The 13,061-nt window shown below is 46.8% G+C and overlaps 1 long non-coding RNA gene and 1 other non-coding gene across 2 annotated transcripts; both read left to right on the top strand.

Moving 5' to 3' along the window:
- Positions 1 to 2,870: 2,870 nt before the first annotated feature.
- Positions 2,871 to 4,607, top strand: LOC135813642 (uncharacterized). The gene is made up of 6 exons (XR_010553064.1): positions 2,871 to 3,150; positions 3,383 to 3,558; positions 3,760 to 3,832; positions 4,025 to 4,081; positions 4,275 to 4,302; positions 4,532 to 4,607. It is a non-coding gene; the product is annotated as an uncharacterized LOC135813642 (long non-coding RNA).
- On the top strand, positions 3,607 to 3,682 carry LOC135816251 (small nucleolar RNA snR61/Z1/Z11). Its single transcript, XR_010553377.1, has one exon. It is a non-coding gene; the product is annotated as a small nucleolar RNA snR61/Z1/Z11 (small nucleolar RNA).
- Positions 4,608 to 13,061: the final 8,454 nt, after the last annotated feature.

Genomic DNA, 13,061 nt, shown 5'->3' with positions numbered 1-13,061 from the left:
CCCATTCTTCCAAGTTGCTTCACGTTATGATCTTGCGTTTGAAAGCCCTATTTGAATAGTGCGGCCAGCTGTATGTGGCCAGCTGTGTTTGATGGTACGGTACGGTACGGGACAGATACGGGATAGCGCCAGGCGTGACACAAACACACAAACAAACAAACACACAAATACCAAATTAAAGCTGTGTGGACCCTGGCTAGCGCCAGACGTTACTGAAGTAACGTCTTCTGCATAGCTACGGGAATAAATATCTATATTTGCGGATGGCCCCTAACAACATAATAAAAGAGCGTGCAACTCCCGCATATCCTGTTGTCCCGACAGAACTTGAAGTTGACGTCATTTTTATGATGCAATGTGCATGGTATAGCCATACTAGCAGACGTATCCTGAACCAGTGGCGGACACATCCTCACATCCCCACTAGATTCTGTGCAAACATCATGCAGGACTGGTGGAAGCAGATTTTGATCGGTCCGGCCATACCCTAGCCTTTCATACAGTTTGTGAATGATATGGCGAGTATACACATGACTTTCATACAGTTTGTGTATGATATGGCGAGTATACACATGACTTTCATACAGTTTGTGTATGATATGGCGAGTATACGTGACCTAAAACGAATAGTAAACACGCGGTGGTGGCCAAAAGGTTGGTCCGGCCATGGCTTGACCAACCGGACCGGTTCCGCCGGGCCTGCAATATGTGCCAGTAAACACATGTGGCGGGTTGACAGCTTTGTAGAAACGTCGGAAATCACGCTCGCAAGGAGCATTGCATCGTGAAATCCAGTCAACTTGAAATTTTGTCGGGACAGCACTGCACGCGGGAGTTGCACGGAGTTATATACACGTGTACTCTTCTCCAAACACAATTGTGCCCCTGTTTCTGAATGGACTGTACCGGTACTAGATAGGTCACATCCCTGATTTCAGTGTTCACCGTGCATGGGGATGGGGGTGCTAGCTTAAAGGGGAAGTATACCCTAAAATCAAATTTTCACCAGTTGTAGTCTTCGGGGTGCTGAGTCGAATGGTCTTGGTCCGAGGAAGCTGAGACGCTCCCTTCCTCCTTTATTCCCAATCGAACTCGCGCACTTCCACCGAAACTGGGTGACTGCGCCCTACTAGATGGGGATTTGTATGCAAAATGTCACTAAAAGCGCCATGTCGTTCTTATAAAAGCACGGATGACCGCGAATGGCCCATATGTTGTAGTCTTTTGGACGCTGAGTCGACTGGTTTTGGTCCGAAAAGGCTGCGATGCAGCGTTCCTCCTTTATTCCCAATCGAACATGGTTGAACAAGCGGTCACGTGCTCCTGCGTACACCAGTCACCTGGTCACCGTGCCTGCACTGCCCTGTAGGGTACAACTTACTAGCCTGTTTGACCTTTTTTTGGTGCAGTCCTGTCACTCGAGTTGAACTAGAGTTGAACCTTGGTGTGAAAGTTGTCGCCTGCTGGCGCGGTGACCAGGTGATTTGGGCAACCAGGAGCACGTGACCGCTTGTTCAACCATGTTCGATTGGGAATAAAGGAGGAACGCCGCATCGCAGCCTTTTCGGACCAAAACCAGTCGACTCAGCGTCCAAAAGACTACAACATATGGGCCATTCGCGGTCATCCGTGCTTTTATAAGAACGACATAGCACTTTTAGTGAGATTTTGCATACAAATCCTCATCTAGTAGGGCGCAGTCACCCAGTTTCGGTGGAAGTGCGCGGGTTCGATTGGGAAAAAAGAAGGAAGGGAGCGTTGCAGCTTCCTCGGACCAAGACCATTCGACTCAGCACGCAGAAGACTGGTGAAAATTTGATTTTAGGGTATACTTCCCCTTTAACCGTGGTAGGATGAAACATGTCCAGGATTCTGCCTGAATCATGCAGGCTCGGCGGAACCGGTCCGGTTGGTCAGGCCATGGCCGGACCAACTTTTTGGCCACCAACATGTGTGTTACTGGTGAGGTCATTATATACATGTGTATACCCTCCATATCATCACAGAGTATGAAAGGCTAGGGTATGGCCGGACCAATCAAAACCTGCTTCCGCCGGTCCTGTGAAGAATGATTGATTCAAGTTTTCCTGGCACTGTTCTAATCTCAATGCGACAGTGGATATAGTGATATTGCTAACTGCACAAAGCAACAACGGCCACTGTCCATTTTTCTTCCGAGTCCGTACAACTGGCCTCAGGCTCTGTCGGGCCCTTCCCAATAAACTCGGCGTATGAGTCGAACATGCAGTTCACCATTCTACTCAAGACAAATCCAAAAGGGCTACGAACTGTTACTGGTGCCCAAGAGTGAAACTGTGGTCGTCAAACCAGTTTGATATGTCAAGCAAAGTTTCTAAATATTGTAATGACAAACACAGCTACTTGCTATTATTGTAATACCTCTGTTCACAATCATCCACATACGTGTCGACGGTTCCCATCGAGTCGAAACTCACAGCTGTGATAACAATGCTGCCACTAACAACTTTCTACCCTGTCTGTAAAGTAATAGTGCATGATCAGGGCAGTCAGGCCTTGGCTTGGGGTACATGTTTGTGAGAACTCAAAAAGAGTCGACTTCCTGCTCTTGCACTTCGCAACTGCAGATCTGAAGACAACTTGGACAGGAACTGAGGAAAGGTGCATGGCTTTGGCTTGGTACCAGGATCCTGGATGCTACTCGGTTTCCACAAAGAAAAGCGAACTACCTAAACTACAATAATGTTTGGCGTCTTTGCAAAATAATTTTTGCTACTTTGTTGAGAGCATTTGCAAATTTATGTATTTTTTTAGTATTTTTACACCTTGTCCTCTGATCCTACGAGGCCACGACGGTAACCATGGTAACGCGGCCGGCGCGTCTCTCATGCTCATGAGTTATGTCATGAGCTCATGCCTGTGTAACCATAGTAACCTGCTAGACCGGATGCGGAGGGTACGGTAGAAAGGCCGGGGGTGAGGGCAAAGCCACATCCTATTTCAGGGGCCATTCTGCATTTCCGAAATCATTCTCCCTCGATCTCGTCCTTCTCTGCTGCGCGTTTGAGAAGTCTGCCCAACTAACTTCTTGGCAGTGTGATCTCGCCATGATCTGCAGTCGCTTTCTGCTCGACACGATGAGTGCCAGTTGCGACTTTGTCACCTGAACTGGTAAGTTTTCTCCTATTTCTGTGACTTTTATTTCGGCACAATTTCTGCCTTTTTTCTCCAAGGATGACAGCATCATGCACCACGCTGACCTTTTGGTTGATGATCCAATGATCTACACTACCCATAGGCTGAGGAGACTCTTTGTTGTCTCTTTCTACTTTGTATGTATGGCATTGTGTGTTGATAGCACCTCTTTTCTCTTGGTGTGCGATTTTTGTATTCATTTCTACAGGTGCTAGGTGGCCTCCAAACTACAAACTCACCCATCCCCATGCACTCTATCGCGATGGGTTCGGATTTGAACGTATGCTCCCTCCATGACTCTTGGCAAGTGTTGGCAAAAAGCTAGTTTGCCTCCTCACTCTCTAGCTCCTGGTCTCGCACAGATGGCCTCTTTCCAAATCTATGGTAAGCATGCATGCACGCACACATGTGTGGACCACATGGTTTAACTTTTGCCTCTGATGAAAAATTTAACCAGTTCTGCTACTGAATGTCAAGTGACGATACCCTTCTTACCATTTTCTGAGGCTTTATTGTTGCCTTTTTGGTTTCTCCAGCTGTTGCATTTCTTTTCTAATCCGAAACGGTGTCCTCCTGTCTCTTTAGGTGCTGCAAACCTAGCCCGGACAATTGTCACAAGTCCACTACAGTTCTGGCCATTCTGACTGACTGTCACCTGGTGAGTTTTCTGCCCTTTTCTTCACGTTCCAATTTCCCCAAGTATGATGACATCATTTTGACTAGAGTCTCTGACTATTGTTGAAGATAAAGTTCCGATCACTGACTTGGCTTCCCGATCCTTTCCAATGGTGATAGCTAGCACCCATGCTCCCATTCCTCATAGCTTTGTATTCTTTACTTTTTCCTGCAGATTTTCCCATGTCCTGTGCTACTAGGCAAGACACAGCACGAATACTCGGATATGAAGGTAAATTGGTATTTTCGCTCTATTGTTTGCCTTTTTTCCCCAAGTATGATGACATCATTTTGACTAGAGTCTCTGATTATTGTTGAAGATAAAGTTCCGATCACTGACTTGTTTGCTGGTCGTATTTGTTTGTTTATGCTTGCATGTACCTTTCTTAACCTCCGGTTTTCCTTTCTTCTTCAACCTGTTACAGAATGAGAAGATCGTCATTTTGCAAAATGGTGGGTTTCATCATTGTCAAGATACACTTGTGCATTTCTCGCTGATGTCTGTAATTTGCGCCTGAAGCTCGCGAGGTGGCTGGTAGCCTGCTAGCCATCAGCCTCGTGCACCTTTGTGATGTCAACTTATTCAACTGAGAGTTTTATTCTATTTCTTGCTGTTGAATGTCATTATGTCACGTTATGTTACTGATTCTTCTTTTATATTCTTCTCTTGTATTTTGTTCAGGTCCGGCTATTCGCCTCTGGCAATTCGGTACTGCTTCTTTTCTAATCTTCTCTTGTAATAAATTTGTCAAATCATATTACACTCTTCTTGTGTGCCTTGGGTTTCATTTATCCCCCGCATGTTAAATTCCGGAGGACAGGGGTTTATTCTGCAGCATTATCTGCAGGAAAATCATCAAGCTGTGGCACTTCCTGCAATTTTTCACCCTCCTTGCTGAGGACAACTAGTTGCACGAAGGGGTACTTTTCCTACTATCTTTTGCCGTCACAGATTGTATGTGAGTGAAGAAACTTGGAGAGACCCGTGCTCACCCACAGTGGCAGGAGCAATGTGCTCAAACAGATTGCAAAGTAGTAGTTCTTTTACTAATTTATCCACAAAAATTCAGATTCAGCGGGCAGAAGTGTAGATTCTGTGATTTCTGCGAAAATTGCCGTGGAATCTCGTTATCCAAGGGGACAGATTAGCTTCTCGCCATCGATGTATCGTGAAATAATGAATGTGGATCTACGTGATGTGTAGTTTTTATCTTCCTACATTTGCAAGAACTGAATATCGTGTAGATTGCATTTGGATTTGTTTATTTAACGTCGAATAACAAACAGGCAGTGTTGCCTTATTAGGGAGGTTTAGTTCCCACGTGACGGAAACGCGTACGTGGGTGATCCACGTTGCAATGTTGTGTTTAGTCACACGGAACAAACAAAAGCATGAAGGGAAAGGTCCAAACCTAGACGAAGCTACCCGGGCCTGAGAAGCTCATCGAATATTCTGATTTCGTGCTTCGGAAACTTCTTCAGCTGAGCACCCTCACAGCTCGCAAAATGCGCTCCATTCTGATTTTCACCAACGTTCTGGCGGAACGTGGGTGAGCCTCCATACACGGTATGTTGTGAATCGGAAAACGTCTGTACGTGGGTCACTGAGTATCACGTGGTGCACACACGTAAAGTACCCACGGATTACGTGGGACTAAGGGTGCGTTTGGTTGGTACGATCTAGAACAGGATCGAACAGCTGGTGCACATGGAGCAGCCTCATGCCAACCAAACGGTACTCCAGAAACAGAGCACATTTTTGTGGAAAAATGTGCCAAACTTGGTGCATTCTTCAAAATGTGTATGGGTCACCATGGTCACTTAGTACGGTACGACGAGTTCAACCCAAAAGCGTATGCACGTGATCATTTGGGAACAAAATCGATGTTCCCGCCAGGTTTCACTGTGAAAAAGTGAAACTGCTCGGTCTGCTCTGGCCTCAAGGCCGGAGCAAGCAGAACATGTTCTGGCCGACCCAGAACAGGTGCAGTCCCAACCAAACGCGCTGTTCTGGTGAATCCTGTTCTAGTTCGTACCAACCAAACGCGCCCTAAACCTCCCTATTACATGAGATCGACTAAAGTTACAGGCACACAAATGTAGGGGTGATCCGGGTAACCCGGGTACCCGTCTGTTTAGCTGCTGATCCGTCAGCAAAAAAGTACCCGATAGTCGTGTAGGATTGTAGGGTACAGTATTATAAGCTTTCTTGTACAGTTGTACAGTCAGTGCACAATTTTGTGTGTGTGTTTACCTCGTTCAATCCTGCTACATATCACGGTATCCATTGAAGCTACAACAATTTTGACTGTTAGCATGTAGCGCAGTGATCAGGTGATTGTGCACACTGTGCTTGTCGCGATGTAGTGTACTTGCATGACCGCGCATCCTCCTGGCGTGAAATCCGGAAGGCTACTGTAGCAAATCGTTGCCCGGAAATCTCTCTCCTATCAGAATGCCTGTAAAAGACATGTTGCGCTTATGATCCCAAGCAAATGCAACGTTTTTGGAAATAGTATGGCGGATAAAGGGTACCCGATAACCCGCCCGTTAATTAAGCCAGATACCCGTTTGTTACCTTAAAGGCTAACCGTTTCACCCCTACACAAATGTAAGGGAAAGATTAAAAGAAAAATAGAGTAGGATTTAAGACGGCAGAGGAAAGATTGCATAATTATTTGATCGGTGAGCAACGTTAGTCAGTGAATTTTCAGGTGGGGTAAGAGAGCGGTCCGGAATTGACCTGGTTTCTTCAGTGATCGTATAGATGCAGGCAACTTATTCCAGAGAGCGGGACATTGATATGAAGGGCTGTGTGTGGCGGCGGCAGATATGATCCTCGGGAAAAGAAGCAGGGGAACATCTGTGCTCCTCGTTCGACGGGTGTGTGACAGAGGTGTAACGAGGTCATGAAGAAGCACACTACAGTTATTATGAATTACACGAAAGGTTAGCAGGAGGAGTTTGCGGCAATACATTGATTGCAGGGGTTGAATGCTGAGGCGTTCAAAAAGAGGGGCAGTACATTCCTTATTTCACGATGCTCTGGATGTTTTATACTTTGGGTACAAAACGAATCTAGATGAAAGTCTTGCTTGGAGGTCCGTCTGTACCTTGTGCTCATTTCCTTTCAAACTTGGAATGTTTATAGTTTTTAGCAGTGGCTATGTACTCTTGCTTTTAGGAAGGGATGTTGGAGTACAGTACTATTGTATGGTATTCAGCAGACCAAGTATTGTCCACAGTAACACACACACGCAACTTCGTATGCGTAGACTGTATTGCTGCAATAATGCTCAATGTACATTATGCCCTTGCCAATACATAACTTCAGGGGTCGCACTTGTGTACTTAGACATCGCAGCCATTTTTGATTCATCACGCACGCAGCACGTGCGCGTCAGGGTCGTGCAGCCAATCAGAGTTACGGAAAATTCAAAATATCGCAGTATTTGGGCGATTTGTAAAGGGTTCCTTGGCAGCCGTTTATCTAGCTACGGCGTCGAAAATCGCAGGGCTGCTTTGACGGCCAAGTACGCGGACATCTATCGAAAGAAATTTTGAAATCGGTCAAGTAGAAGGGAAATCCGTGTGTAGGGCTTTTTCTGAGCGTTGTCGCCCTGCTTTCCAGTATTCTGACAGTAAATCTATGTCGTTGAGGAAAAAATTGATTCGGTAGATTTACGGAGGAGATTCTAATAAAGAAAATGAGCCCTCGATCATCGAAATCGGAGAAGAGATGGCTGCCAAGGAACATTTTGAAGACTGCACTGACCGCCGGGCGCGAGCCGCTCGCGCGATCGCGCAGTGTCGGAAAGTACATGTACTTGGACTGCCTTCGATTTGTTCATTTGATGCGCGGACGGGATCAGAATGATCTGCCTGCTGCAACGCTTTGCCCTGTGTCTTTGTTTTGGAACAATGTTCATGTACGTTCATTGCTTTCTTTCTCCAACTCGGCGATGCCGCGTTGCTGGACCATGACGACTCCAAGACCAACTCAAGCCGACACCGTGCGATTGTGATGTTTGTGTCACAGGTATCATACAAGTGCAGTCCGTGCAGTACGAAAAGTACCGATACGAGTGACATAAAACAAGGAAACCATACCGTCAGTAAGTCTCGATAGGATCGCTTTCCGTAGCAGGTGTACTCGTTGCTGGAATACTCCTTGCGGATCGAAGCAACTTTGCAAACAGAACGTCTTCCTCCTGAGAAATACTCCACTCGCATGATTCCCACGGTCGTTGTTCTGAGTATTGACACGCGAATTCAAAGCGGGAATACTTGCGCGCAAGCCTTAGACTTCCACTTACCAGTAAGTTTGCTGTTGTGACTTACAACTAAATGGAAGTCTATTTTGAAAGGAGAACGGGGAAAGAGAACATCGCCGTGTCAAAACAAGAACGGTATCAGTGAAGAAGAAACTCTGTTCACAGAAATCATAGGTAGCTAGCTACACTGTCTACAGCTTTGTAGCGCTTGTACAGTTTTTGTATGCAAACAATGCATTGAGAACCACACACGTGATCCAAAAGAGCACGCGTCGCGCATGCAGTCAAAAGTAGTGTTGAAACGAGCGTATCTATAACAAACGAGCTATCAGTTCCACTAACGAGCAAGCTATCGAGCGAGCTAACGAGTTTCATTGCTGTGGCAAATATGATTATTTTTTTGAATATTTTTTTTTCTGAGTTCGATTTTTTTCAGCTGGTTCAAATTACATGAATTATCACCGCCGGCATTTGGAGTTGCTGCTGCTTCACTTCGGACTGCTGTTTGGTGTCGAGATGTCTTTTCAGCGCCGTCGTCGATTAGCCTTTGTAAGAATAGACCGTTTTGCAAAGATTGCAAGTAGCCCTGGTCTTCGCTGCATCGCGGGAGAAAACTTCCAAACGACGGAGCGTAACTTTCACTCGAATGGAGAGGTGACCGAAGCATATCCTGCGACAGGTCAGCAGATGCGGAACAAGACATCAGTAGAGTCCACCAAAGCTGCAACGACAACTGAAACAACTCAAGTGTCGTGCAGGCATACAGTCACCTGTAACTGCGAGTGATTTTCACTTTGCGCGGGACTGGACTCTCAATCGACCAGGGAGTCGTAAAATATTTTACGACTCCCCGGTCGACATGTACTGCCATGTGTACGGAGTACGGTGTACGGTGTTCGTTAGTGCAAACGAGCTGGCCGCACAAACGAGCCGAGTTTCTGGCGAGCGAGCTAACGAGTATCCGGTGAGATCGTTTCAACACTAGTCAAAAGCAAGATGGCCGCGATGTCGAGAGCTGATCATGATACCAAGTGCGACCCCTAAACTTGTTGCTTACACGACCTGAAGGCAGTAGGCACCCCTGCACTGTGTGTTATGAACTCTACTCTGTGGACTCACTATAGTCCTATTACAGTACAGTAGAGTCGCGCGCTGAAGAACGTGGAGCCCAAGAATGTCCAGCCTGAAATTCTAAGAACGCCACAGCCTAAAGCTAGGAAAAAGCGCTTTTTGACGTCATCGTTGCTACAGAAACGGCTGAATTTTGCGCTTTCTACGAAGTACGATTTGGTGAGGCAGCGTCAGACAAGGGAGACTATTGTGCGATAGAAGCATGCGCACCATGATATCGGTGCAGAGCAAGATGCAGACAACGGCACGGAGTCTAGTTCCAGGATCCATGGCTGCACTACAAGCTCAAACCTCCCTGAATCTCTCAAACAAGCACCCTGGTTCCAATGTGGCAATTGAAGCTCCCAGTACAGTACCAAAACTCTGCGGACTGCCGCGTACGTACGTACGTACGTACATGATCAACAGAAAATCTAAATTTGATTTTCTATGAATTCAAAAAAATCAAATTCAAAAATGGACGTGAAGAAAAATCCTCTCCAGCACGCAAAAAATTCACCGGATCATATGGGTCGATCTGACCAACCGCTTCATTCAGCGCAAGCTAAAACGGCTTGTTTGATGTGACCGCGGCCTTAGCCTGGGGCGTTCTTATAGCACGTTCCTAGAAACAATTCGTACTGGATCATATCTATCCCAAAAGCTGCCAGATAACCAACACTGCCGTTCAGGCTGTGGCGTTCTTAGCATTTCAGGCTGGACGTTCTTGGGCTCAACGTTCTTCAGCGAGCGACTCTACCGTACTATGTACTAGTACTGCACACTCAATGTAGTGCGGATTATCTCGATACATGCAGGAAGAAATGGCTTGTCAATGTGTATGCTGTCATTTCGTCGCTGTCAACCTTCATTCGTCATTTCGTCTAGGCATGCCAAGCCAAACTGCCACACTGGGCCACAGAGTGACACGGGGCCTGCTGGGAGTACTGCGGCACAACTCGCCACGTACAGTACGTGTTGTCTTTGTAATTGTGCGTGCTGGGTATCATCGCTACAGCGGTAGGTAGGTATGTTCTTACTGGCGCATGTATTTGAGTTCGCAGAACCAAGCTGGCGCTGTCGCCCAATTACATGGAAGCAAATGGGAACTGAAACAATAAGAGTATTGTACAAATAGCCTAATATGGGTGCAACTAGGCCATCTAGGCCTGGAGCATTCGCAGGGTGATAGCCATTTTCTTCATACCCTGAGAACAAGAAACCCCTGGTTCTCTTGGTTTGCGGATTTATGCCCCACCAAACAGCTGGATGTCAGGCCAGAGACAATGACCGGCAGATGTGCACATGAAAGAAACACACACACACCGTGACTTAGTATTTTATTGTATATCAAGGATTACCCAGAGGCTCTAGGCCTGTCGAGTTTTGACGCGTGCCGGAACAGGTGAGACGGTTCTTAGAAGTCAGCTGACCAAATGGCCCTCGATGGACCAACATACTTTACTTACAATGTTTAGTGTTACATGCGTAACAGTAGCCACGGGGTATACATGTACATGTACTAGTACAATGTAAGGCTGTACGAGTAGTATGCTGTCGAGATTTCTGTCATGCGTACAGTTGCGCTCGGTGAAATCCGACCCGGAGTGCATATTTGGAGCCCTCAACTTGCACGGCCATTGACGCCCTGGAAGTGGTACGAATGCGGCTGGACGTACACATGTACAAGTACAGTGATGTAATCGGAACTGGTCCAGGGCGCCAGCTTTGCACTTTTCACCCACCTCCACTGTACATGTACATGATTGTACATGGTATTATAATTACCCAATACTAGTAGAATACTAGTATTAGTTGTTTCATGCTGTCAAACTAACAACATGATTGTACATGTATCATTATAATGTATACACTATAGAGACTGTCCACTGTCCACTGTCCACCATTCTGCATAATCCTGTCCACTGTCCACCATCCTGCATAATCGCGATCACTTGTGAACACTAACAGTACGGTGTTATTAGGATCGCGTGGCAAAACGAAAGTGAACCAGCTACACGAACACATCACATACCCTAGAGCTGCAAGTTCTAAAGGCAACTTTCTGCTCTAGAGACTTCCGAATCCGACGACAGAATGGAGGAAGAACATGCCTGAAAGTGTGACGAGTGAGCGCATCTCTCGTGACGACGAGTCAGTGTCCGACGACACACCTTCATACGACTTTGAATGAAAGGAAGAACTTGATGTGAAGTATACCTACCTTGGTGGAAGAAGACAGAATGTTCAGACTGCCTCAGCATCATCGACTGCCGAATGAATTGCCACGGTCAGCTGTTCATATTTACGTGATATGTAGTCCAACAAAGGCATGTCAGCATTGTAGCTTAGCAGAGAAGCCATCTGCCTGATCCGCTAGCTGGTCAGTGCGGCGCCGGAATGATGCTCTCGCGGGCATATTCTACCTTGCGCCCGTACGCTGGAGGAAGCCGAGCAACAAATCATCGCCACGCATGGCCCTGGGGTTCTTCCGGGTCCTAGGCAATAGCTTTCCAGCCCATTGTTGGATCTGTGCCAGGTGGAGTAGCACTACTACTAGTACTCTACACTGATGACTGTGCCCGTGGTCCCAGCTATGCGCCGACCCAGCAGGGGCTCGAACTGAAACTTCGCATGTCTAGTCTAGCCTCATGCCAGAGAATCATGACATGACATCGGATTTGTGACAAGCGTGTGGTCATAACCAGCGGTAATGCTACCATTAGCTAGTGCCGGTGACGGATGAATGGCGTCGTGTGTAGAAGTTACGACCAGGAAGGCGGTCTGACGTAAATAAACAATAGCGCCCAACCTAGAAAGGCTTTCAAAGGCAACATGTTTAGTGCAAGTACTACTACTAGTTCATGCAGTGTATGTTTGTATGTTCTGTATCAACCCATGATGGAGTCCTAGCCTCGCAGGGCCAGTGAGGGGCAAGTATTAGTTGACTTCTTTTAAAACGTCCTCTCATCATATACATGTGCATTCATGTTGTAGGTTGACAGCATGTATACATCATTACATGTACCGTGAACACAGCAGGGCAATCGTCATGAGAATGGCCCGAGAGCAGGGAACAGATGTACCTGTTATAGCCGCATCATGTATTCTCCACCGCTGCCGCCACACCTAAGGCTTGGCCTTACCGGGCTCAGCGCATGATCGGATAGACTAATGAGTAGTCTACCATGCTCAATTCCACCGGAGGACAGGGGAGCCATGATGGGACACAATGGTACAGGGGAAAACAGCTAGCAAATACTTACTGGGGCAGTCCACTCGCGATGGGGGTGTCCGTGCCTCCAACCAAACCAAACAAAGGCTAGCTGATAACCAGTATCAATCTAAAATACCATCAACAAGAAGACACATACATTCTGGAACGGGGGATGGTTTCGTATGACACCCAGCCTGTGTCCTTAGACTTGCTTGCGTTTGACATTGCCATTCGATTTCAGAAACTCTTTGGAACTCCACTCTAAATAAAGCCAAACAACAACAACTCCCTCCCTTGCGTTGGTAGAACAATCCACACCCTGTGTCGTTGCGGCCCGAGGGTTTGAGATTTCACTGGACGCCTAATTGCATGATATGCACGTCATGCTGACGGCGAGATCCTGTGGTAGTGTCTGCTTCTGTAACCATACATGGGCTGCTCGCTCCCAGGAATTCTCGCACTCAGCAGTACACATAGTAAGCCTGAGCGCACCGCCATGAGAGCAGATTTTGTTTTCCACAATGTCTCCATCAGCCCAAAGTACACAATAACGATTTTATTCAAGCCACATGAGTAGCTGCTAACAATAGCACAAGGTTCCCACCATCGTG

This window comes from Sycon ciliatum, chromosome 4, assembly GCF_964019385.1.
Source record: "Sycon ciliatum chromosome 4, ocSycCili1.1, whole genome shotgun sequence".
Taxonomy (NCBI): domain Eukaryota; kingdom Metazoa; phylum Porifera; class Calcarea; order Leucosolenida; family Sycettidae; genus Sycon; species Sycon ciliatum.
The sequence above is the reverse complement of the archived record's forward strand: the minus strand, read 5'-3'. Positions and strand labels throughout refer to the sequence as shown.